The 23,400-nt window shown below is 48.7% G+C and overlaps 1 protein-coding gene across 1 annotated transcript in view; it reads left to right on the top strand.

Annotated features, from left to right (window-relative positions):
- The first annotated feature begins 6,002 nt into the window (after positions 1 to 6,002).
- The window catches only part of LOC130036800 (pre-mRNA 3'-end-processing factor FIP1-like), a 144,551-nt gene continuing 127,153 nt past the window's right edge, over positions 6,003 to 23,400 (top strand). The window contains exon 1 of the mRNA XM_056128693.1: positions 6,003 to 6,024. The gene's annotated coding sequence lies outside the window, so the exon portion shown is untranslated. The remainder of the gene's footprint in view (positions 6,025 to 23,400) is intronic.

Raw genomic sequence — 23,400 nt, 5'->3', positions numbered from 1 at the left:
ACTGTCTCCTAGCCTCCTCTCCCAGGTGTCTAGCCCGGCTCCAGACTCTAAGGACCTCTCAATTAGGGGGAAAGACCCCCGCCTCACAGCAGGAGAATGTGCCCCTTCAGAGTGCAGGGATAAAGAGCTCTGTGAAGCAAAAGTCAAATCAACTGGCCTCGATCTTTTTCCAGGTCATGTCCTCGCTTCCAGTGCAGGGAGTTTCTCAGACTTCGCAACCCAAATATTGGAGGCACAGTGCCAAGACAGAGAAGCATCTCTGGGAGCTTCACCCTCCTTTAGCGCTTTCATGGTAAGTGGTGCCCTCTGACAAGACTGCAGCCAGGGGTGGAGTTAAGTCTGGCCGCAAACACAGAAGAAATCCAGAGACATTATATTCTTCTATAAACAAAGCATGTTTTATATTTTCAGAGGAATGTTTAGAAGGAATCTTACCAATGTTCTCAATTGTAAATTAGTACCATTTTATAAGTGATTCCTGGAATATGTGTGTTTATAGGAGAGGAAAGAAAGAGACAAAGATTGAGTGCGTGTGTGTGTGTGTGTGTGTGTGTGTGTGTGCGAGAGAGAGAGAGAGAGAGAGAGAGAGAGGAAGAGAGAGATAGAGACAGAGACAGAGAGGGTTTATATATCCCAAGGTCAACTATTCTGGTCTCACATTAATTATTAGTTGGTCTCACTTATTACTAGTTGACTCACCCACCTGGTTAGGAGTCACTTGCTGTGGACACAAGAAATCACCACAGAATCCTGAGCTCCAGGGCAGGCTGACTGGCCAGGTCCCAGTACAGGTCAGTCAGATTCAGAGGCCAGTCAGATTCAGGTCAGTCTTTCTCTTCCCAGAAAGCCTAAAGGTGGGTCTTTCTATTTTCCTTTTGTTGCAGGCAGGTAGACAGCCTGTGTGTGTGTGGGGGGGGGGGGGGGGGGGGGGGGGGGATGGGAGGGGGAATGGAGGGTGGTGGCAGCAGCTGGGCACTTGGCTCTGAGTATTTCAGGAAATAAGGAAAATAAATTAAAAATTTAGAAAAATAAAATAAGTTGCCTTCTCGTTACCTCTGAAGTAGCCTTGAAACCAGAAGACCTCACCCTCCTCGAAATGCAAATATTGAGCTCTTCAGAGATGCAGAAAATGAGGAGTCACTCAATAAAGGTGGATCCACTCAGCAAAGGAAAAATCAGAAGAGAAACAAAAAGGGCTGTGACAAGAATTTGGAAAAGACGATCAAGACTCTTCCCCATGGACAAAGCCCCAGGCTATGAAGAATGCCTCAGACACAGGCAGTTTTGGAAAAGGCTTACCAGTAAAAGCAATTTTATACAGAAAGACCTGGGTGCATTCTCCATCTTGGCGGTCTCCATGAGATGTGTTCTTCTTTTTAAAATTTTTATCTATTGAGATTTAGTGATTTACAATTTACAATAGTGGTTTCTCCAGCCTATAATTCCAACACCTCACCCATCACCAGTGTACCCCCTCGCTCTCCCACGGAAACTCAGTTGTGTAGGTCAGTTGGCCCTTTGCTGACCTCACTGTGCATCTTTAAATCCCACGTCTGAGAGAGCTTACTCTGGGTCTACCCCTGTCCTTCTGACTGACTTCACTCAGCATCATGTCCTCTAGATCACCATATCTAAGCCTGGAAACAGCCAGTGTTGGCAGGCTGCGTTCTTTTGATTTACTTCATGGAACGGTCTCTGTCTTGGAGATTTGCCCACCTCTCAGTCTGAGATTTATACTCTCTGCTCTCTCCCCTGTGGAGAATCTCACATCTCTCCTGAAAACGTAAGTCTCTAACTTCCTCTAAGCAAAACTGTTTTACTTCACTTTTGGTAAAAGGTAAGGTAAAGGTAAAGGCCCTCCCGTTGATCATCGATTTGCTCGAGCGGGCCCAGTAACGTCTCCATTGGAGACTTTGTTGTTACTGTGTCTGGCATATCGAATACTCTCGGTAGCTTGCCGGGCTCTCCGAGAGGGGCGGAGGAATCGAACTCGGGTCGGCCATGTTGGCTGCGTGCAAGGCAGACGCCCTACCCGCTGTGCTATTCACTTTTGGTATCCTCCTAAAATTTCTTCCTGTGAGGAAGATGAGAATCCTGGAAACCCTGGGCAGAGGTTAAGACTGGTCTTTCTTTTCCTCAAAGACCAGCTCCTCTCTAGTCTGACATCACAGCTCCCCGAGAGTACAGGTGGTCACCCGACCCTGGAGCAAGAGAGGACGTCAGACACAGTCTGATGCTGGGGGCGGACGTGATTAGTTCGGACCCTTCCCTCCACGCCTGGGATGGGCTGACAGTGGAGGAGATGTTCAGGAATCTTTCCTGCTCCCAGACTGGGGTTCTCCTCTATCAAGGATGGTGTCAGTCACTTTGACCTATTTTGGAATTTCTGGACTGTTCAGATTTGTTTATTCAGACAGGCAATGCTTAGTCTCTGCTGTGTCCCTTGAAATCAGCTCAGTGCTGGGGAGGCAAACAGACATAAGAAGTAAGAAGCAGAAGGGCAACAAGGGTAACTGGGGCTCCACTCCAGGGCCCCCTTCTCAGATGGATCAGGGGAGGGCACATGAACCCTGTCCATACTACCTGGGAGGAAATGGTGCCGGCTCACAGTCAGCGGTAACAGGGAGGAGGGACAGCCGGGGCTGTGCACACTCTGGACCTGTTTACTGCCCTTTGCTCTAGGTACCTTGGAATGCAGAGATAGATTCACAGGATTCTGTTCAGATTATATCTGGCTGCAAGAACATAAAACCGGCTAACGGGGGCTCACCTCACCAATGAGTCCCAGATGCCCATTTCCCCAGAATCCCAGATTCATCCTGTGAACAGGATTTCTTTCTTTCTTTCAAATCTGTGGTCATCACGTTTGTCCTCAGACTTCTCAGACTCCGGCTTCAAAGATGAGGACCGGAAAGGACGGGACCCTGCTTTCATGAAGGAGAGGCACCTAACACTGTGCCCGGGATGGTGAAGATGGAACACAGTGCCATTTGATTTGCAGGCTGCTCTCAGGGGAACCAACAGGTGGGGAACCTCTGTCCCACTGTGGAGATAGGGAACTAATCATTCATCTGAGGCAGGTCCAGTGCTAGGCACTGCTTTGGGACAAAGTAGGAAATGGTGGGTCCTGGGATTGCATTGAGCTGTCCATGTTTCTCTTAATTATATTTCTTAGGTGGGTCACTGGAAGATCACCCTTGGACATCAGCCCTCTTTGGCGATAGTTTCAGCCACAGAAAATAGCGTTGCCCGAGATTGCCCTCCATCCTGGTAGTGGCCCACATTAAATGACCAGTCCATGTGCTCTAAACTTACTTCTGCAGGCGTGGTGGAGGTGCTTACCAAATGGTGGGCTGCCACTTCACATCTCTGCCAACTTTCATTTTTCCAGGTATGAAGCTCATTATTTCCATATTGAAGGACTGCCTGGTATTAACATGCACTCAGAGACCAGGCTCCCCGTGTCTACTTTGGCTAAACTTGCATGTGCATTTTTGCCACGAATTCATACTCATGAAAGGTTCAGGCATTCAGAGAAGGTGAGGATTGAGCAGTGGCTTGGAACTTGGGGCTCTGGAGACAGAAGGAGAGGGAGAGAATGATGTGTAACGGGAAGGTCTCAAGAGAGCTGGGATCTGAAAACAGAACACAGGCCCAGACTCACTCCTTCCATTCCACAGTCTCTCCCTCCACTGTAGAACTACGAAAGCAGACCTCTGCTCATGTTTCCAACATTCAGCAACTCTGGAAATACAATTTTTCAGTGCAAGGAATAGAAATAAAAATAACCAAGTCATCGCTTGCTACATTTTCTAATCTAGGCATGCAAAATTATCTTGGTTGTCATGGCAAGACCTTGGTGGCAATGACAAACATCCAAGATTTCTTTCCAGGAACAGTGGCAGCACACTCGTACCAGGACAGTCCCTCCCCATCACACTCTGGTAAGGAAACAGTCACTCTGGGCCTCTGAATGTTTTCCTCTCAGCTCAATTGGCTTAGGATGATTTTTTAAAATTTGAGATACTTTTGGATGGGTAAGCATGGAAAAATTGTGATTTCCTTCCAGATAATTGCTGCATACTTAGTTTTTATTCAAATTCTTGAAGACTCAAAGTTGTGGTCTGTGAAGTGGGGAGTGTCTGAATGAGCTTCTGGGCCAGACTTGAGCATCTTTACTTCAGATGATCCACCTTGAGGTTAAGAGAACAAGTTGAGAAAACTTATTTCACCAAACAAGGTGAAAGGAAGCCCAGTTTTCTAGCTGTGAGATCTTGGGCACATTTACAAAAGCTTCTGCAGGAGGTTATGAACATGTAATTTATTTGGTCACCAACCTGCACTTCCTGATGCATTCTGGATGCCAGAATGCTGAAATGGGGGAGCTCTTGTTCCTGCTAGTCCCGACTACACATGGTTGGCTCTGCTCTGAAGGCACCTTGTGGTCTAGTGCAGTGTCTTTCCACCACTGGTCGTTGGAGCGGTGCTTACTGAAGAAAGGTTAAAAATCAGTGACCTACCTCCTTGGTTACAATGGCTAGTCTACGTGCAGGGTAAGTATCCTTCACGGGAGCCAACGGGCTGAAGAATGCTGGTCTAGTGGAGGATTTCCCACAGTGGGAGAAACAGTCCTTCTCATGCCTCGATTGGGGTCATGCAGGAGTGATCCAGAAAGAAAGAAGTAGCCTCTGATACAGTTGGGGTGGGATGGGCTGGCACTTTCTGTTTGGTCCTTTAAGAAGGTGTATTTTTCTCAAATATAATTCTAGGGCAGTAGGTCACCAAAGTTTGGGAGCCTTTGGTCTGGTGGAAGAGTCAATACTATTACAGAGGAACTGGAAATTGGTAACTCTTCTTCCTGGTTCCTTATTGTGTTCTATCCCGACCAACTTTGGCAAGCCATTAGGAATTTGAGTCAGTTTCTTCATCTGCAAAATGGGAGAGTACTATCCCTGCACTGCTTTCAGGCAGGACCCACTAGTGGTGACTTCTCACATCCGGGAGAGCTGGCTGCTGCCTGTCCCTCCTGCTCAGAGCGTCTTTCTAATTGGGCATGTCCTGCTCCTGGTCAGTCACATTCTGCTCTGTCGCCCTCTGCTTATTTGCACGGTGGGATGGGTAGGTGGGTGGCCAATATCAAGTGGCACCCAGGGGCTGTTTGCAGTGCTGAGTGCTCTGGTTACCATGCTCTGGGACCATGAGGTCTTGGGGACAGAAACTGGGGCTCCTGACTGAAAAACTATCCCTGCAAGTTGATTTTAAGAAATCATGTGGTTTCTAAACTTTCCCCTGCCCCTTCCCTAAACTAGCAGGACCTCCATCACAACCATCAGTCCTCAGGAAACCAGGTGAGTGGATTGTAAGCTACAGGCGGGGGGGCCAGATGAGGTGCGTGTGCTGTGCATGTATGGAACTGTACGTGCTTGTGGATCAGGGTGTGTGTGTGTGTGTGCGCATATGCGTGTGCTGTGTGCCTGCGTGCGTGGGTAGGTGTATGGGTGTGTGCATGCACGTGCACTTGTGTGTGCTTGAGTGTGGGTGTGGATGTGTGCGTGCTTGTGCCTGTGTAGACAGGAATGTGTAGGTGTGTGCGTGTGTTTCAGTGGATGTGTGTGTGTGTGCGGGTCCATGGTCGTGCCAGTGTGTGCGCCTGTGTGCACGTGTGTAGTCCTAGCTTCCGGGAAGCAGTGATCTGTGCGCAGACCTCCAGTGACCCCTGCGAGCCGGCTGCTCAGTGCCCCAGGGTTCGGGTCTCCACCTGGCCGCTGCGGGGGGCCGGGCCCCTGGCCTGGGTCCCCCAGGAAATGTGCCGCTTTGTTCGGGCGCCGCGGCCAGGTGCCCGCGGCCGGGACGCGGCTGGGACGCGGCCGGTGGCGATTGCGAGCGCTGCCTCGAGGGGGCCCTGCGGGGGCGCGGGCGGCCGGCCAGGAGGACGGGCCTGCGCGCCGCCTGCCCGCCCGTCCGCCCGCCCGCCCGGCCCAGCCGCTGCGGCCTTCGCCCCGCGGGACGGCGCGGATCGTGCAGGTACCGGGCGGCTCTTTGTTCCGGGGGCGCGGGGCGCGGGCTGGAGGCGGCGGGCGGGCGCGGGGCGCGGGGCGCGGGGCGGGGGCTGGAGCGGCGGGCGGGCGCGGGGCGCGGGGCGCGGGCTGGAGGCGGCAGGCGGGCGCGGGGCGCGGGGCGCGGGGCGCGGGCTGGAGGCGGCGGGCGGGCGCGGGGCGCGGGGCGCGGGGCGCGGGGCGCGGGGCGCGGGGCGCGAGTCGGGGCTCGGGCCCGACTGCGGACCTGGGTCCCGCCGCCGCCTGACACGTCCGAGGAGCGGGGTCCGAGCCCGCCCTGATTCGAAAGTCCGCGGCGGGAAGGGACTCGGCATCTCCACTCCCCTTCTCAGAGCATGGATGTGGGCTGGGACCCCCGCCCAGCACACACGCGCACACACGCGCGCACATCCCCCCAACACACACACACACACACTCGCGCGCGCACCCCGACACCCCCCCAACACACACACCCCCCAGCACGCACGCACACTCCCAGTTCACACGCCCAACACACACTCGCGCGCGCGCGAACACCCCCCAACACACACGGCCTCAACACACACGCACACACTCCCATCACACACACACGCGCGCGCGCGCACACCCCCAACAGCCCCCCCCCCACACCCAACACACATATCCAACACACGCGCGTACACACGTACACACCCAACACGCACGCAGCCCCCCTTACACACACGAACGTGCACGCACACGCACACTTTGATCTTCTGACTTCTTGTGCTTCCCCCACCCCTGATGACATGTAAACGGTCTCCCAGGAGGTTTGGAAGACGCTGGAAATGTGACTGTGGAAGTTAGGGGCTGGCAGCCCGCCCTTCCGGGGCACCTTTGGGCATTTCTCGGTGAAGTTTCCTGTAGGCTCTTCGTCTCTGCACTGCAGGCTTTTTGGAAGCGCCGCAGTTCTGCTTCTAAAAGATACCTGCTTGTGCTCCAGATTCTTCCCTTTTGGGGACCTGGGAGGTTATATTTGCAAATCAATCAACAAGTATTAAGAAAGGCATTCCTGCGGGCTGGCTGGGAGGGACGGGGCGGTGCTTCCAGCCCGCGGGGCCGAGGAGAGATGCCTCTGTGCGCGCAGCTGCCGCCGGAATCTGGCAGGAGGCCAGGCTCCCGACCTCAGAGGCAGAGGCAGTAATATCACAAAGTAATGCTGACCTTCGAGACGAAGTGATAGCGTGGCAATAGCCCCGCCGCTCTTTGCTCGTGCTGAATGCTTTGCGTGTATTCATTCACTCTTGTTTGTTGGGTGCAGATAACAGCCTTAAAGCGACCTGGGGTAATTGCCTCACCTTACAGATGTGTGGCTGGAGCGATAGCACAGCGGGTAGGGCGTTCGCCTTACAAGCGGCCAACATGGCCGACCCGAGTTCGATTCCTCCGCCCCTCTCGGAGAGCCCGGCAAGCTACCGAGAGTATTCGATATGCCAGACACAGTAACAACAAAGTCTCCAATGGAGACGTTACTGGGCCCGCTCGAGCAAATCGACGATCAACGGGAGGGCCTTTACCTTTACCTTTTTACAGATGTGTGGAGGGCAGCAGATTGCAGGATCTTGGACCTCCTTTGCTCCTAGCTGCCGCTGTCTTCCAGCCTGCGGAGTGGTCAGTTTTTCAGCTGAGGCTCTCTGCAGTACAGAACGCCCTTGCATGTAAACGGTATGGTTGTAGTACTAGTGTAGCTGACTCTTAATAGAGGAGCACTGTGTAATCCTTTTGAGTGAAGCTGTTTACAGATACACCCTCGAAGCTCAAGATTGCAGGGTCAAGTATGTTCCTGTGCTGCAGGAGATGTTACTGATGGGATTTTTCAAAAAGGGCTTAGGAAGGAGGATGTAAGGCAGAAGGAGTGAAGGGAAGTCAGGAGAGGAAACCCAAGTCTGTTGATACACCCACTTTACAGATGTGCACATTAGTTCAGAACAGCTATGACTCTGGATCGGAGCCAGTACTCTGGCACTGTATTTCTAATAGCAGCCTGGCATGAAACCACAATGTCCGATTGTCAAAAATTACTTTCCTACTTTGCTATCCAGGGCATCCTTGGCTGAGTCTGTTGTAGGACCCAGTCAGCAGAGGTTGTTGGTGACTTAGAGCGAGTCCCATTACAGTGAGTCTTCCATCTGCTGACCTGGAATAAGGGTTCTGGTTCCTTGGACTTTGTTTCACGTACAACTTCCCTTTTCAGTAAGAGTGCTAAAAAACCAACTCATCCTTGTCAGGTTTTGCAAACTCTTCTAGTTGCTGAAATAGATACGTCTACTCTCAAAACTCAGCCGCGGGGTGGCGTGGGGTAGTGCGTATTGTATGGCTTCACCTTCAGAAGGGTCTCCCAGAGAGAGCTGGTTTTCAGTCTTCACTGCTTCTGTGAGGATGTGTTCTTTCCAGAGATTCTACTTTGAAAACACCAGCACATTTAAAGTTTGCTTTGGACTGGGAGGACAGTATGGTCTGAAGGCAGGAAGACACTTGCCTTGCATGTGGCTACCCTGGATTCAGTCTCTGATATCAGATGTGGATCAGGAGTGATCCCCGAGCAGAGCCAGGGGTAACTTTGAGCGCCTTGGGGCTACCCCACCCCGTCCCAATGCCCAGTGTCGCCTGCTTCAAAATGCTCCTGAATGCTGGGATTTCTCTTAGGCTCGGAAACAGCTTTTAATTTCCTGGGGTGTTGAGTCTTCAGGCAGAAGTCTGCAGTGCATGAGCTCAGGGGAGGAAGGTGTTTCTTTCTCTCTATTACACAAGCAGCAAACCAGAATCACAGGGTTGCTGGAATCCCTTTTGTTTTGCTTGTGAGGCCTGGTGACTGCCCGCTGTCTTAGCTTGGGTAAGTGGGACCCTGCCCTGTTCATCGCGGCTGAATCTCCTTAAGAGAGGTCTTGCTTTCCAGACGTGTGTGTGTGCAGGTTCTCTGGGATCCCAATGGCCCTGGCAGCCTTGCCCAGTGTCTCCTTGCTTGGTGTCTCATTGAGGAGGGAAGAAAGTGGTGAAGCCAACAGTAGCCCATCAGTGTGCCTCACAGTGTCCCAAGGAGAGGATGAGCCCTGGACATTTAAGGGTAGTTATGTTGCTTTCACAGAGAGAAATGATCTGGACTGGAGAGATAGTACAGTGGGTGGGGCACTTGCCTTACGTGTGGCTGGCTGGCCTGGGTTCAGTTAACGGCATCCTATATGGTCTCCTGAGCACTGTCAGGAGTGATTTCTGAATGCAGAGTCAGGAGTAACTCCGGAGCATCCATACCAGATATGGGGGGAAGAGAGAGAGAGAGAGGAGGGAGAGAGAGAGAGAGAGAGAGAGAGAGAGAGAGAGAGAGAGAGAGAGAGGAAAGAAAAGGAGAAATGAGAGAGATTTACTTACTGATTGATTTTTGAACTACACTGGCACAGTTTAGATTCTCCTTCTAACTCAGTTCTCTTGGGTTGCTTCTGGCGGTGCCGGTATGGGGAAGGGCACATGGTGTAGTTAACTGCACCTGGGCCACACATGTGCAGAGCATATGCTCTATTTCTTTGAACCATCACCCAGTTGGAAAATGTGTTCCAAGAGTCAGCCGGTGATGAGGAAAACTCTTTCTGTGGAATACTCCCAATGGCACCAATGATGTGCTCCTTTTAGTCACAGTCACCGTTCCGTGGAAGAGTTACCTGGTCCCATCGCTTCCTCTATGTTCACTTGCTGTTGGTTTCGTCCCCTTACCAGAACATTTGTCTCTTGACTAGGTGGTTCGACATGAACAGGTAGTTGTCATCTGGACCTGATCATTACCTGACTGTGCAAGTTAGGATTTTTGCCTCTCTTTTCATAATTGGGCATTGAGACTCAGCAGGCTTGGGCGATTGCCTCTGTCGTGGGGCTGATTAGGACATAGGTGTGGAAGGTGCAGAGCCCGTGTCTATTGTTCGCCCATCCTCTAGGTCACTGGAAGCCTGGGCTGGAAACCTGGGACTTTTTGGCAAGTCCAGGTTCCTCCAGAATCTCTTTGCCAGCCGTGATAACCCCTTTTTATTTATTTATTTAACTTATTTTTGCTTTTTGGGTCACACCCAGCGATGCTCAGGGGTTACTCCTGGCTCTGCACTCAGGAATTACTCCTGGCGGTGCTCAGGGACCAGATGGGTTGCTGGGAATCGAACCCAGGTCGGCCGCGTGCAAGGCAAACACCCTACCTGCTGTACTATCGCTCTAACCCCGATCACCCCTTTTTAGGCTGCCTGAGAGGACTTCGGCTCCAGCTGGTGACACTTCCAGCCCCAGCTGCTTCCTTAGTGGCAGATTTGGGCCTTTCTTTTCTCTTCTTCCTTCCTCCTTCTGCTCTAATTATGGCCTGTGGAAAGCTGCCCTTCCTCTTCCTCTTCTCTGGGGAGAGATAATAGCACTCTTTCTCCCATTGCAGGAGAGACTCCCTTTCTCCCTTTGTTTCAAGCTTTGGAAGGTATCTGTAGGAATCCTCTCTCCAGCTTCCCACCCCACAAACACCCTTACTGCCATAGCACCCCGCACCCCCCTTTCACTGCATCTCTGTGGTCACCTAGTACATCTTTTTAAAAACTAGGCTCGGATCACACCCAGCAGCGCCCAGAAAACTGTGTGTGGTGCTGGACATCGAACTGACTGTGTGCACGGCAAACACCCTGCCTCCTGACCGACCGGGTGCATCTTGAGTATACATTTTCTGGAACTGGTTGTGCACAGTGAAAAGCAATTCTTCAGGTTTTTGAACGCACAAAAATGAAAGCCTTGCAGCAGAGTAAGCAGGCGAAGTCCCTGGAGAGTGACTGAACCACAGACTCTGTGATAGACGCCTGAAGTTGCTTTGCTTTTCCTGTTGAGGCTGCTGTGGGGAGCTGGTTATTTCACACTGGAGGGTTCAGGAATCTGATCTCTCCCCATGAACCCTGGAACACAGCTGCAATGTGTTGCTTCGCACTCATTGTGGAGCTGAATGTACAGGGAGCAGGGGAGCAGGCCTGCATCTGGCCCCGTAAGTCACCCTGGGGCCAGCCTGGCCATTAGCCGGGGTGTCTGTGTTCTGTACACATTCCTCCCTGCTCCAGAACAAAAGGGCTCCTTTGACTTGGTCCCGGCCTTCCTCTCTGCTCGTAATCCATCACCTTTCTCAGAGCTTGCTTGAGTAGCTAACCCCTCACCACTGGTGATTTTGGACGCAGATCAAAGGTGGAGTTCAGCCAGTGTACTGGGAGGAGAAAGAATGCTGGTGGCCACAGACCTGGGGTGAAACTGCCCTTTGTTGCGACTGTCCCCTGGGTTCCCTACCACAGCCCGGAGTCGTCTCTATCTGATGGAGTCTGTCCAGCTCCCCTTGGATTGAATTTGATTCATTTGCTGCTATTCTAGGTGCAGAACTTGCATAACTTCCCAGTCCTGAAAGTTCTGATTCCCCTTTGGGGATGCAGGTGTGATAAACCTGAGGACTTGGTGGATCGGTCTTGAGTCAGTTCCATACGGACGGGTGTGTTTCCAAGGGACAGCATCCATACTTGTGGCCTCTCTCCACTGGAGTGGCAGCGAGGCTGGAGGGGTGGCTGGCCTAGAGGTTTGCGGTGATTAGGAATGTAGCTTTTTCCTCCTGTGCTTGGAGGGGACTGGTATTTGTCATGTCTCAGCCTAGGAAGTAGTAGAAATTTCCCAAGTAATGGACATGTCTTCTTAGATGATTTTAGACTCTTTTTCTATTTTCAATATATATATATACATATATATATATTTGTTCTGTTGCTTAAACGACTCTCTTTGTATATAAGTGCATCCAATTTCTGGCACCTTTTGGTCCCTGGAGCGCAGCTCGGAGCAGCCCCAGAGCACTAAACTGGGAATGGCCCCTGAACATCCCTGGGTCTGGCTCCAAAACAAACCAAAGAATTATTTAATGTAATGTGTGCTCATTGTAAACTTGAAAGGGTAAATTTTTCTGACATTCCCACCTCAGGGAAGTCCTCGGGGTTCTGTTTTTGAGACCATATAGATAATTTTGTGTCCTGCATTTCGGCATCAGCATGGCAGGAGAAGCGTCTGCTCATCTGTAATAACGTTGCACACACACAGTGCTGCTGGCAGTGCGTTCCTGAGTGTGTGGACCAGTGGTGATGCACGTGAGAGGCCGTGTCCTCCGAACACGCTCGCCTCTGTGCGTTCTGGCTCAGAGATCACTGGGCAAGATCCAGGCTCGTCATGTCCTGGAAGTTACTTATGAGATGGTTCAAGATCAAAGAACACAAGCTTCTTTATTTTGATTATTGTGGTAACATTTGTGTAACCTCAAATTGATCATTGTAAGCATGTACAGTTAAGCATAAAGGACATCACATGCTGTACGGGCATCACCGCCGTCTCTATACAGAACTCTTTCAAAGATTCTTTTTATTCGAGCACTGTGACTCAGCACTCATCCTCCTCCAGTGGCAGTTTCCCTCCCACCCCAGTCTATTTCCTTTTTTTTTAATTTTTTTTTCAGTCCGCACTCTGCAGTGCTCAAGGCTTACTCCTGGCTCTGCACTCAGAGGTCCGATGGGAGCCCCTGTGGGGTTTTGAGGATTGAACCCCGGTCAGCAGCGTGCAAGGCCAGCCCTTCCACACTGTGTTGTCTCTCCAGTCCAGCCTGCTTCCTTGGCAGCTGCAGCTTTGTTGTTGCAGCTTATGCCTCATGCTTGCAGTGTTGTTTCGGCCTGGGTGCCCCACATGACGGATGTGCCCTTGAAGCCTGTACCCTCTGACTCCCTTCCTCCCCTCAGTTTCTCTCCTTCTTCCCCTCCCTAGATTCTGGGATAAGTGGTGTTCAAGGTACCCTCCCTTTAATGCCTTGCATTCCCTTCTCCTGTTATTGTAGATATTGCGGATAAGTGAGATCATCCTATGTACAAAGGACTCACTCGCAAAACTGAAGACTGTCTTCCCATTAAATCCTCACTCCCCATTCCTGTTCTCTCACAATCACAATCACGACCATCCTGTTGTTCATCGATTGCCTCGAGCAGGCACCAGTAACATCTCCTTCATCCTAACCCTGAGATTCTAAAAAGTGCCACATTCAAGGCTCTTTCAGGGTTAGGAGAATGAGACCCATCACAGTGATGGGTCCTATTCTCTCAGCCCTGGAAATCATCATCCTACTTTATGCTTTTGACTCATATAGAAACATACTCTTAAGTGGATGATAAGTGTGCGCATGTGTGTGTATGTGTGTATGCATGCATGTGTGTATGCGTGTGTGTGTACTTTTTTTTTCATTGGGGGGCCTCCCAACAGTGTTCAGGGATCCTGGGGCCACTCCTGCATTACTCTGATCCAGATGTGAAGCTGCTTGGGCCCTAGTGCTAGGGACCACCCCAGAGTTACCCAGACAGTGCTTGGGGTTCCCAGGGCTTTAATTTCTCTACTGTCTCTCCAACCCAGGAATGTGATTTTTTTTTTCCTTTTGGTGATTGACTCATTCATTTGTGTTGTAGCACATGTCAGAATTTTCTTTCAAGACTTAACTTTCAACTTCTCAAAATTGAACTTCCAACTTTAACGTCTGAATTCTGTTGTTGGGAAAGATCTCATTTCGTTTGCTCACGTTTGCACTGACGGGGATTTGTGCTGCATTGATCTTTTGGACATAGTGAATAATGTGACTCTGACCAAGGATTTGCAAATGTACCTATTTAAGGCCTTGCTTTCATTTTTGTGCATATTTACCCAGAAGTAAGCACTGAGTTTTTGAAGTCCCTTAATATATGTGGCAAATTGCACTGGAGGGCCAGTTTGTTCATTGGATCTTCTTGATATCCGTCAGTATTGCTGAACACGAGATGGGATGTGCCCAAGGGGTAAAGCATCCCGGCCTGCAGGGAAGGAAGAGGGAGGCTTCTCACCGAGCTATTCTGACAGATTGTGTAAACTTAGTGATTAATGGAATGAGAAAGCAGGAAGAATGTCTTTTATTACCATATATATATACATACATACATATATATATCTTGGGGGTTGGTTGGCTTTATTTTCAATTGAAAGGGTCTGATTTTGTTTCTGGAGAATGGTTTTAATTTGGATAAACGGTTCAGTCTGGGAACCACATGCCAGAGCTCATGATCTATGAGTGTAATTACTCAGGATTTCCTCGGCTGCTTTTTTGGAGGAAGCAACAGCGACCAGTCCCTGCTTCGGTTTTGACTATGAAGCTGCAGTGCCCAGAATGGAGGCAGCATTTCTGATTAGTACCTGGAGCCCGTAGGGCCAGTGGAGATCTAGAAAACAAGAGGCACAGCTTCTCAGACAAGGATTGATTTTTACTCTTTAAAAATGTGCTCACAATTTCAAGTCAGCAATGCCAACAAGAAGGCCCTCCAACCTGGAACCACTGAATTAGGACTGGCATTGTTCCCAATGTGGGCATTTGCAGAATTGACTAGGTTTGTCCGGTCACGAGGGTCCAGAGTAGGGGGCTGCTCCTTGCAGGAAGGGCCTGTAGGACTTCTTTTGAAGGGAATGTTGGGCAGATGGCATGAAGGAGGACGTTCTGGGCTCCATAAGAAGAGTCAGGTTGGGGGCAATGAGGACACACAGGGCAGGAATTGCGTGGTGTGTTCCTGGAACAGTAAAGGGACTCAGGAAGGTGGAGGGCATAAGACACAGGCTAGGAAACTCCATCCTTTATTTATTTATTTATTTATTTATTTAATTTTATTTTTTAAAAAATTTTTATTAGTGAAACCCCATGAGGTACAGTTGTAGACTTACAAACTTTTGTGCTTGGGTTTCAGTTATACAATGATCGAGTACCCATCCCTCCACCAGTGCCCATTCTCCATCATTTACATTTTTTTTGTAATTTTTGTTAGTGCAACACCATGAGGTACAGTTGTAGATTTACACATTTTTGTGCTTGGGTTTCAATTGTACAATGATCAAACACCCATCCTTCCACCAGTGCCCATTTTCCACCACCACGGGTCCCAGTATCCCTCCCCCGCCCCCCCCATCCCACCCTGCCTCTGTGGCAGGGTATTCCCTTTTGTTCTCTCTCTCATTTTGGGTGTTGTGGTTTGCAAAAGAGGTATTGGAAACTCCATCCTTTAGATCTGTCTTAAAGTCTGAATTTTCAAGCTGTTTGAACACTGGGAGTAGCAAATTTACTTAGTGACTTGATCGGATTGGTTGGGAGCTCTAGGCAGGTGTTTGCTTTTGGGCCACAGTGGCAGTACTCGGAGCTTATTCCTGACTCTGTGCTCAGGGATCAGCCTTGGTTGCACTCAGGGGACCAGTAAGCGGGACTGAGGATTGAACCCAGGTCAGCTGAGTGCTAGGCAAACACTGTATCTGCAGTACTACTGCTCTGGAGTAAAACATTTTTACTTTCATTTCTGTTTGGTTTTGGGGCCACATCCAGCTGTGTTCAGGGATTACTCTTGGTTCTGTGCTCAGGAATCACTCCTGGTGGGCTCGGGAGACCAGAAATGAAACTAGGTTGGCTGCAGATAAGGCACAGGCCTTCCCCTCTGTATCGCTCCAGTCCTGAGCAAGTGTGTTCGGAGCAGGCAAGGGAGTATATACAGTCTGTAAAAGCGTGTCAGGAGCACTCACAGAGGAGTGAGGTTGACAGCAGGTGCAGATGAGTTGTGAACCTGGACTGTACTTCAGTCACTTTGTCATTGTGGTAAAGACCCTGCAGCCCCATGAGAGACGCCGCGCGGGGGCTTGGGCCTGGCCTGGAGATGCAGCGTGGTCACTGTGTGGAGGTGTGAGGGAGAGCTGGCCAAGACCCCAGCCACTGGAGCCCCAGCATATGTGGCGTAGAAAATGCTACTCGCATCTCTGGAGCTACCCTGCTGGCAGCTGCCCGTGGTGCCTCTCACTCTTCGCTTGCTGCTCACACGTGAGACCATAATTTTAACCAGATTCCATGATGGAAAATTCAGGTGAAGTGAACTTGCACCAGCAGAGCAGATTTGTTTTGCCTTTTCCCTTGCCCCCTTCTGCTTAGGGAGTCGTCCAGCATTCGGTCATCTTTAAGAAGCTAATGCGATTCTTCTTGGCACTTGGTTTATTGCTAGTGACTTTTTTTTTTCATTGCTCCCACAGTGTGAGTGTTTGTGAATGATCGCCCATTCTCACACTAACACGCATGGTTATATTCCTCTTTTGGATGGGGTTTTTGTGAAATGCGTTAGAATAGTGTATGTGTGATTCTCATGCTGATTGATTCCTCAGATCTCTACCCTATGGAATGCAGTGTCCATGTGTTTGCATCTTTACTATTATAACTGCAACAACCTTTGTGTGTGCGGAAGGGAGGGTGCCAGAGCATGTGCTCAGAGCCTCACACTTGCAAGACAACTGCTCTATGGCCAAGGACCAGGATGCTAGCACAGTGGACAGGGCACTTGCCTTGTAGGCCACTGACCTGAATTTGGTCCTTGCCACCCCATATGGTCCCCCAAGCCTTATAGGAGTGATCTCTGAGCACAGTGTCAGGAGTCAGCCCTGAGTACCTCCAGCTGGACCCAAAAGCCAAAACCCCAAACCAGACAGTCAGGAGTGTTGTATGGTCAAGCTACATCCCTGATGGTGATAACCTCTTCTTATTTGAGGGGAATTGCCAGGCCCTCAGTGTGCATTCAGTCACTGGGCAGGCTGTTTTTATTTCTGGGCCACACCTGATATGCTCAGGGGTTACTTCTGGCTCTGTAACCCTCTGGGTATCATTGTATTACTATCACTGTCATCCCGTTGTTTGTCGATTTACTTGAGCAGGCGCCAGTAATGTCTCTATTTGTCCCAACCCTGAGATTTTAGCAGCCTCTCCTTACTTGACTTCCCCAACGATTGGAGGCTCTTTCAGGGTGAGGAGAATGAGACCTGTTATAGTTACTGGTTTTGGCTTATTGAATACGCCAGGGGGAGCTTGCCAGGTTCTGCCCCTGCGGAAGGGATATTCTTGGTAGCTTGCCGGGCTCTCTGAGAGGTATATATGTATATATATTTCTCTCTATGATTCGTTGCCTACTGTCATCAAACATGGTGTGGAAATTATGGAAAATGGGTAGGAAGTGTCTTATGATGTGTCACGCGGTCCGGAAAGGGGCCTGGAGTGTGGAGGATGTTGGGTAAGTGGAGATCGGCTGACGAAGCTGGGTCCCTTGGGGCGGGGAGGGCTCTCGCCTGCCCCCATCTGGGGCGTCCCAAGTGAAAACAGCCTGGTGCAAAGTCCCTCTGGGTACAATTCTGGAATTGCTCCTGGTGGTCTTTGTGGGGGAACATATGGATGCCAGAGATCACTCCTGGATCCGCTGTGTGCAAGGCAAGTGCCCTACCCACTGTACCGTCTCTTCGGTCTGGGACAGGCTATTTGTGATCAAGTGGTCAGAAAATTATTCAGTGACTCCCCTCAGCTCCTTCTCACTGATTCAATCTGGGTTTGTTTGATTTTACATGTGGCACATGGAGAGATTTCAGCAGTAACACGGTTCCTGCAGTGACACAATTCCGCTCTGTCCTGAGGGTCAGACCTGCTTTGTGAGAGCTGGTGGTTTGTGCCATAGTAGGTCTTCACCAACCGCTCTGGCTCTTCTTCGTCAGTCTCCCTGAGTCACCTCAGATAAGAGCCACCTAGCGAGTGGGCGGGCTGATTACTGATGGGCCTGCATATTCCAGACTCAGCTCTGTGGGCATTTGTGATCATAAGTCCTACCAGGATCAAGTTAGGTCTCGTCAGGATGCAGTTCAATTCTGCCAACCAGCACCAGTTCTCATGGAATCTGGATGGTCTGAACTTTTGGCTCTCAGTTCCAAGATGTGCTGACCCATGGACTGGAGCAAATGAGGCATTAGGGGTGGCTGGGTTCTGTCTTATGGTTTTCCTTTACCTCTTGGGTCATCGTCTTCCATCTGTGTGTACAGGTTCTGGCTTTCCGTTTGCTCTGGATTTCATCCTGGCCTGTGCTTGGACACACCGGCGTTGAGGCCATAAGCTCTCTGTATCCAGTTGTGCCAGGTGGTGTTGAAATTTCAGGGCCGTGACTGAGTGCTGTTGAGATCATACGGCTTTGCCAGTTTACCTGTTAACTCAGATTTTGGGTGCCTAATTCCACCTCTGCCACTGAGTGACACTGAGACAGTTCCTATGCGTCTCTGTCTGAAGTGTTGTCAACTCCAGGATTAATGCGGAGGACTTCACTGGGTCACTTGTGTACCCTGTGACACCCAGTACTTCAGGTCTTCTTGGTGTCATGATCTCCTCAGCCTTTTCTATCCAGGCTAGCCTCACACTTGCAGATGTTTCAGGAAGAAAGGGGGTGGGCCTGTCCCTGGACCTCTCAAGAGCATCACTGGAACCAAACAATCATAGGCTCTTTGAGGTCTAGTCAGTCTTGTCCTTAACCTTTAGGGACTGGGTCATGTATATTTAGTTCTTTTTATCCAAAGCTTACTAAAATTTGAGCTCTTCCAAGGACAGGAACCAAGGCTGCTGCTTGTATTTGTGCCTGATAAGAGCTTTGGAAGGAGCTTCGTCCATTTAGTTTTGTGGCCTTGGGCAAGGCATTACATCACAGCAGCCCCCATTCTGCTCTTTGGAAAGTGGGAGGGCTGGACCCCTGATCAAAGCCCTGTCTGGAGTGTTTCTCATTGAGGAGACAATTCCACACCACATGGAAACATTATAGAAGTTGATTATTTACTAGAAGGGAGGGAGAGCTTGTACATTTTCCCAGGGTTTCACCAACTGTTTTAGCCTGGGGGCTGGGGGGCAGCGGGTGGGTACTGGAGAGGAAAGCCTCTGTTTCCTTCTTTCTTGGTGTTTGGCTTTGCAAATTCTGTTACTTTCATAGGAAGGCAGTTTACACTTGTCTTACAGAATTGAGAAGCTAACGCGCTGTTATTTTCTTGGAAAATATCCAAGTTTCAAGTTGTCATATTACTGAGAGTAGATGGGAAATGCCTGCTCAGAACCCACGTGGCTCCTGCTAAGAGTTGCACATACAAAGCCTTTACTTTATTATTCCTGTAACTCAAAAGAACATTTTTGGACTTAGCATGTTCTGGGGTTTTCTTAAAATCCCCTGCAGAATGGTAGGAATTATTTACATGAGCTAGCAATGTGTAATCACTTGTCTAATATTTAAATGAAGGTTCAGTTCTTATAAAAATGTTGGACTTCCAGCAGATTCTTGTTGGGACAAGACTCAGCTTTCTCACTTCATTTCTGCTAGGGTTTCCCAGATAATGCTGACCAATTCCTTGTTTGGGGTGACTGAATACATTTAAAGTATGAGCCAAACATTGGAGAGCTGTTTTTATCTGGTCTGTAGTACCTTTAGACCTTGAAGTCTGCAGCTCCTTGATCTCAAGTTGTTCTGCAGCTCATCCATTCTGCCCCAGAGAGGCGCCTGGGGTGGGCCAGTTGGCATCTGGTCTTGGTGCTTGGTGGGGACAGTGCACTGGAGTCTCTCATCACTTGCCTGTTTCCTACCTTCAGGCTCTGTTACCTGCCAAGTGAATGAGCTGTGGGGACCTGTCAGGTCATAAACCAAACCTCGGGCTCATTGCCTGAATGGAAGGTACAGCCCTGAGGGAGGAGGAGGCAGGCGAAGGGGCAGGAACTGACATTAATTATTGACCATGGGAGAGGCCCCAGCAGAGGGAGATTCCTTTGTTCACTTTTTTTCAGTCATTGCTTTCAACAGTTTGAGTGCTGACTGTGTCCCAAATAGTTAGCCTTCGAATCAGAAGGGACTGGGATACTACCTGTGAGTCCTTTTCCTTCTAGGACATGCAAGAAAGGGGTTCCAGCAGCCTTTCTCTGTCCTTGGGCACCTGGTGTTGCCATCTTCCTTCTCACGGGACTCCCACTGAAGATGCTAGTTTCTGACTGGCCTGCCTTCTCTTCAAGCAGTAACACCCCCATCCCTCTCTGAGAATTGTTGCAGACAGTAATGGGACATGGAGCCCTAGGAGGAACAAACATGCAGCTGGAAGTAGGACCTGAGGCCCTGCTGATGCCCTGAGCTTCTCTCTATTGGGCTGTGAAGAGCTTAACTGCTAAGTCACCCTTGGGTGTGATGGAGACTGTCTTGCGATAACTGGGGACCCCAAGAACTGAGCGTTGACTGTGTTTTAGTGTAAAATGAAAATGAAATATCAATGATAGTTATTGTACTTAAGAAAACACTTTACAAATGTTGATTTCAATTAATTTCTCTTTTGTGTTTTGCTTTTGGGCTTCCATTCATCTGTCATTGTTGATTCTATATCTTAGCTATTGTACTGAGTGAAGCAGTGAATAATGGTGTGCGCATATCCTTTTGAGAGAGTGTTTTATGGTCTGGAGGTAAATTCCCCCAAAGTGGGTCATGTGGTAGTTCATTTCCAAGTTTCCTGAGAACTCTCCATACTGTTTTCCACAGGGGTTATAGCAGACAACATGGGAACATCAGCAGTGGATGAGAGGTCCAGAAAAGACATTTTAAAAAACAGTTTTGGGATAATTGGAACATTTCCAGCTATGTTGAAAGACTAGTGTAAAGATTGCTTATGTAACAATTGCTTATATTATTGCAATAGTATAACGATTGCTTAAATCATCTAGATTTGTGGGGGGTTTTAGCCATTTCATCACATTTATTTGATCTTTCTCTGTGTAAGTTGAGAATAAGTTGTACATAGTACATGCTTGGAGAGTCACTTACAAATGCTTTAGTTAGCATTTTCTAAGAATGAGAACATTTTCCTACATCCCTCAATCTCAAAGCCATGAGCACAATAAGAAATTTAATATTGATTGAGTGAGATTAGGTAGTAAGTCCAATCCTTACTGTAATGCTCCAGTTGGCCCCTGCGATATTCTGGTTTATAAGAAATGTGTATCGAGCCATTCAGTTAATTAAAATGTATTCTTAAAGATATTTGTTTATTGTCCATAAAGATATTTGATTTTGTCAGTTCCTGGCCAGTGGCTTTCAAAACACTTGCAACCTCCTGACTGCGGTGACCTCTGCCTGAAGGGAGCAGGACGGGACAGCAGAGTGGGTCATTTGGTGAATGGTCTTGCATATGTAATGAGTGCGCAATAAAAACTCAGGGAGATACATTTCAGAGAGTTTATGGATTGGTGACTTTGTGGGATTTGGCCAAAAATGGTGTGCTGAGTTCTATGGAAACTTTGTGCCCTTTCCGCAGAATTCTTTTATGCGGCTGTTCTGTTAACAATGAACCAGTGATCTAGAAAATGTTCTCTAGAATTCGGAGCGATGCTAACATGGTTACATCCGAGGAGAGGCTCCTATCTGTGGCTCGTAGGTCAGAAGTAGGGGGATAGCCTGAGCTTTCCTGAAGGAGAGGGTGGTTTTAGGAGACTGATCCCCTTACCTGTGGAATCTGGTGATAGTATTTTAATTGAGTTGAATTGCTGGTTGGTGTGTGGAATTGTCAAACACTCATGTGGGAATTAGATCCAAGAATCCTTTTCAACTCCCAAAGTGATTTCTTGTGATGCCTGGATAGTCTCCAAAGTCATAATAGTTTACTCGTTGTGTGGATTACCACATCCTTCATATTCTAAATGTTGGGACAAGTGCTCTGTTTTCTTTGTGTTAATCTTTTTTTTTTTATCATTAGGAAAACATGATAAACCTTTTTTGGATGGATTTTCAGATAGCACTGTAGCACTGTTGTCCCATTGTTCATTGATTTGCATGAGCGGGCACCAGTAACATCTCCATTGTGAGACTTGTTACTGTTACTGTTTTTGACATATCGAATATGCCACAGGGAGCTTGCCAGGCTCTGCCGTAGTGGGCGGGATACTCTCAGTAGCTTGCCAGGCTCTCCGAGAGGGACGGAGGAATTGGACCCGGGTCAGCCACGTGAAAGGCAAACGCCCTACTTGCTACGCTATCTCTTCAGCTCAGATTTTCAGATAGTTAAAAGAAATAACAGAGATTCTTTGCATCCTTGACCCAGTTTCTTTCTATGGAATTATCTTGAAAAATTATGGAATAAATGACAACCATGGTGTCACCATTGATGGAGTCAAGATCCAGAACATTCCACTCTGCCCTCACCCCTTAACCTTATCTGTTCTAGACCTCTCTGTTCTACATCTCTATAGTTTTGTTATTTACAGAATAAATATGAATTGAAGCATAATTCCTTGGAGATCCATCAGGATTGTTTCTGTACTAGTTGTCCTTTTCCTTACTTGATAACTGCTATTTCAGAGTGTGGATGGAACATATATCCAATTCCACAGAATATTATACACACATATGCATATATATACATACATATGTTTGGTTTTTGGGGCCACACCTGGGCATGCTCAAGAGTCACTCCTGGTTCTGCAGTCAGGAATTACTCCTGGCCTTCCTCATGGGACCATTTGGGATGCTGGATTGAACCTGGGTCAGTGACATGCCAGGCAAATGTCCTATTGCTCTGGCCCCTGGAATATCATTTGTCTACTTCTTTGAAAGACATCTTTATTGTCTTCAGTTCATGGTATGTCTCTCTAATAGTTTGTATCTTCCTTGATATCTTTCATCAACACTGTGTAGTTTCAGCATATAACTTCTGCATATGTTGAGTTAGATTCAAGTTGTTTGTTTTGTGTTTTTTTTTTTCCCCTAGAGCAGGGGCCGTATCTAGTGGTGTGTGACTCTGAAACAGTTGATTCGCCTCCCTGGGGTGTGTTTTCTGTAAGGAGGGAAAGCAGCTTGTCAGGTCTGTGGAGATGGTTTTGGTCTTTGAAGATCTAGAAACAGAGAGGAGAATAAATCTGGAGCTGACTCAGAGAAGTTGGTTCTCTCGGGGCACATCCATAGTCTTGTTAGTCTTTTTGCTGTCTGTGCTTTTGTCCTGGGCTGGGAACATGAGCGGCAGCACATAGGAGCCTTGGCACATCTGGACGGATGCCTTTCGACAGCAGATGTAAATGTGCTTGCTAAGTTCCTCCTTGAAATCTCCAAATCCACGGAATTTTAATTGTTTTCATAGTTTATACCCGGCCAAGTTCCTAAAATTATTGTAAGACCTTGCAGAATTATACATAACAGGAACAAATATTTAAAAGAATGCATGACACAGGGAAAGTCAGCCTGGACATCTCAGTGGCGTGTCAGAAAGTCTGAGGGAGCACATGATTTGACTGTGAGCTTCCTGGCAGCCAATGTGAGAAGGGAAATTTATTTTCAACTGTTTTTATGGTCTTCATGGAATAAAAACAAATTTAAACATAAACAGAAATGAACAAATAATGCCACAGAACATAGATATTAGTCTGGATCCTGAGAGAAGGGGCACTATAGAGACTCTGGGTTTTAACCACATCCCGCAGCTGACATGCTAG

Source organism: Sorex fumeus, unplaced genomic scaffold (genome assembly GCF_029834395.1).
Source record: "Sorex fumeus unplaced genomic scaffold, SorFum_2.1 ptg000066l, whole genome shotgun sequence".
NCBI classification, from domain to species: domain Eukaryota; kingdom Metazoa; phylum Chordata; class Mammalia; order Eulipotyphla; family Soricidae; genus Sorex; species Sorex fumeus.
This window is presented reverse-complemented; position numbering and strand designations above follow the sequence as displayed.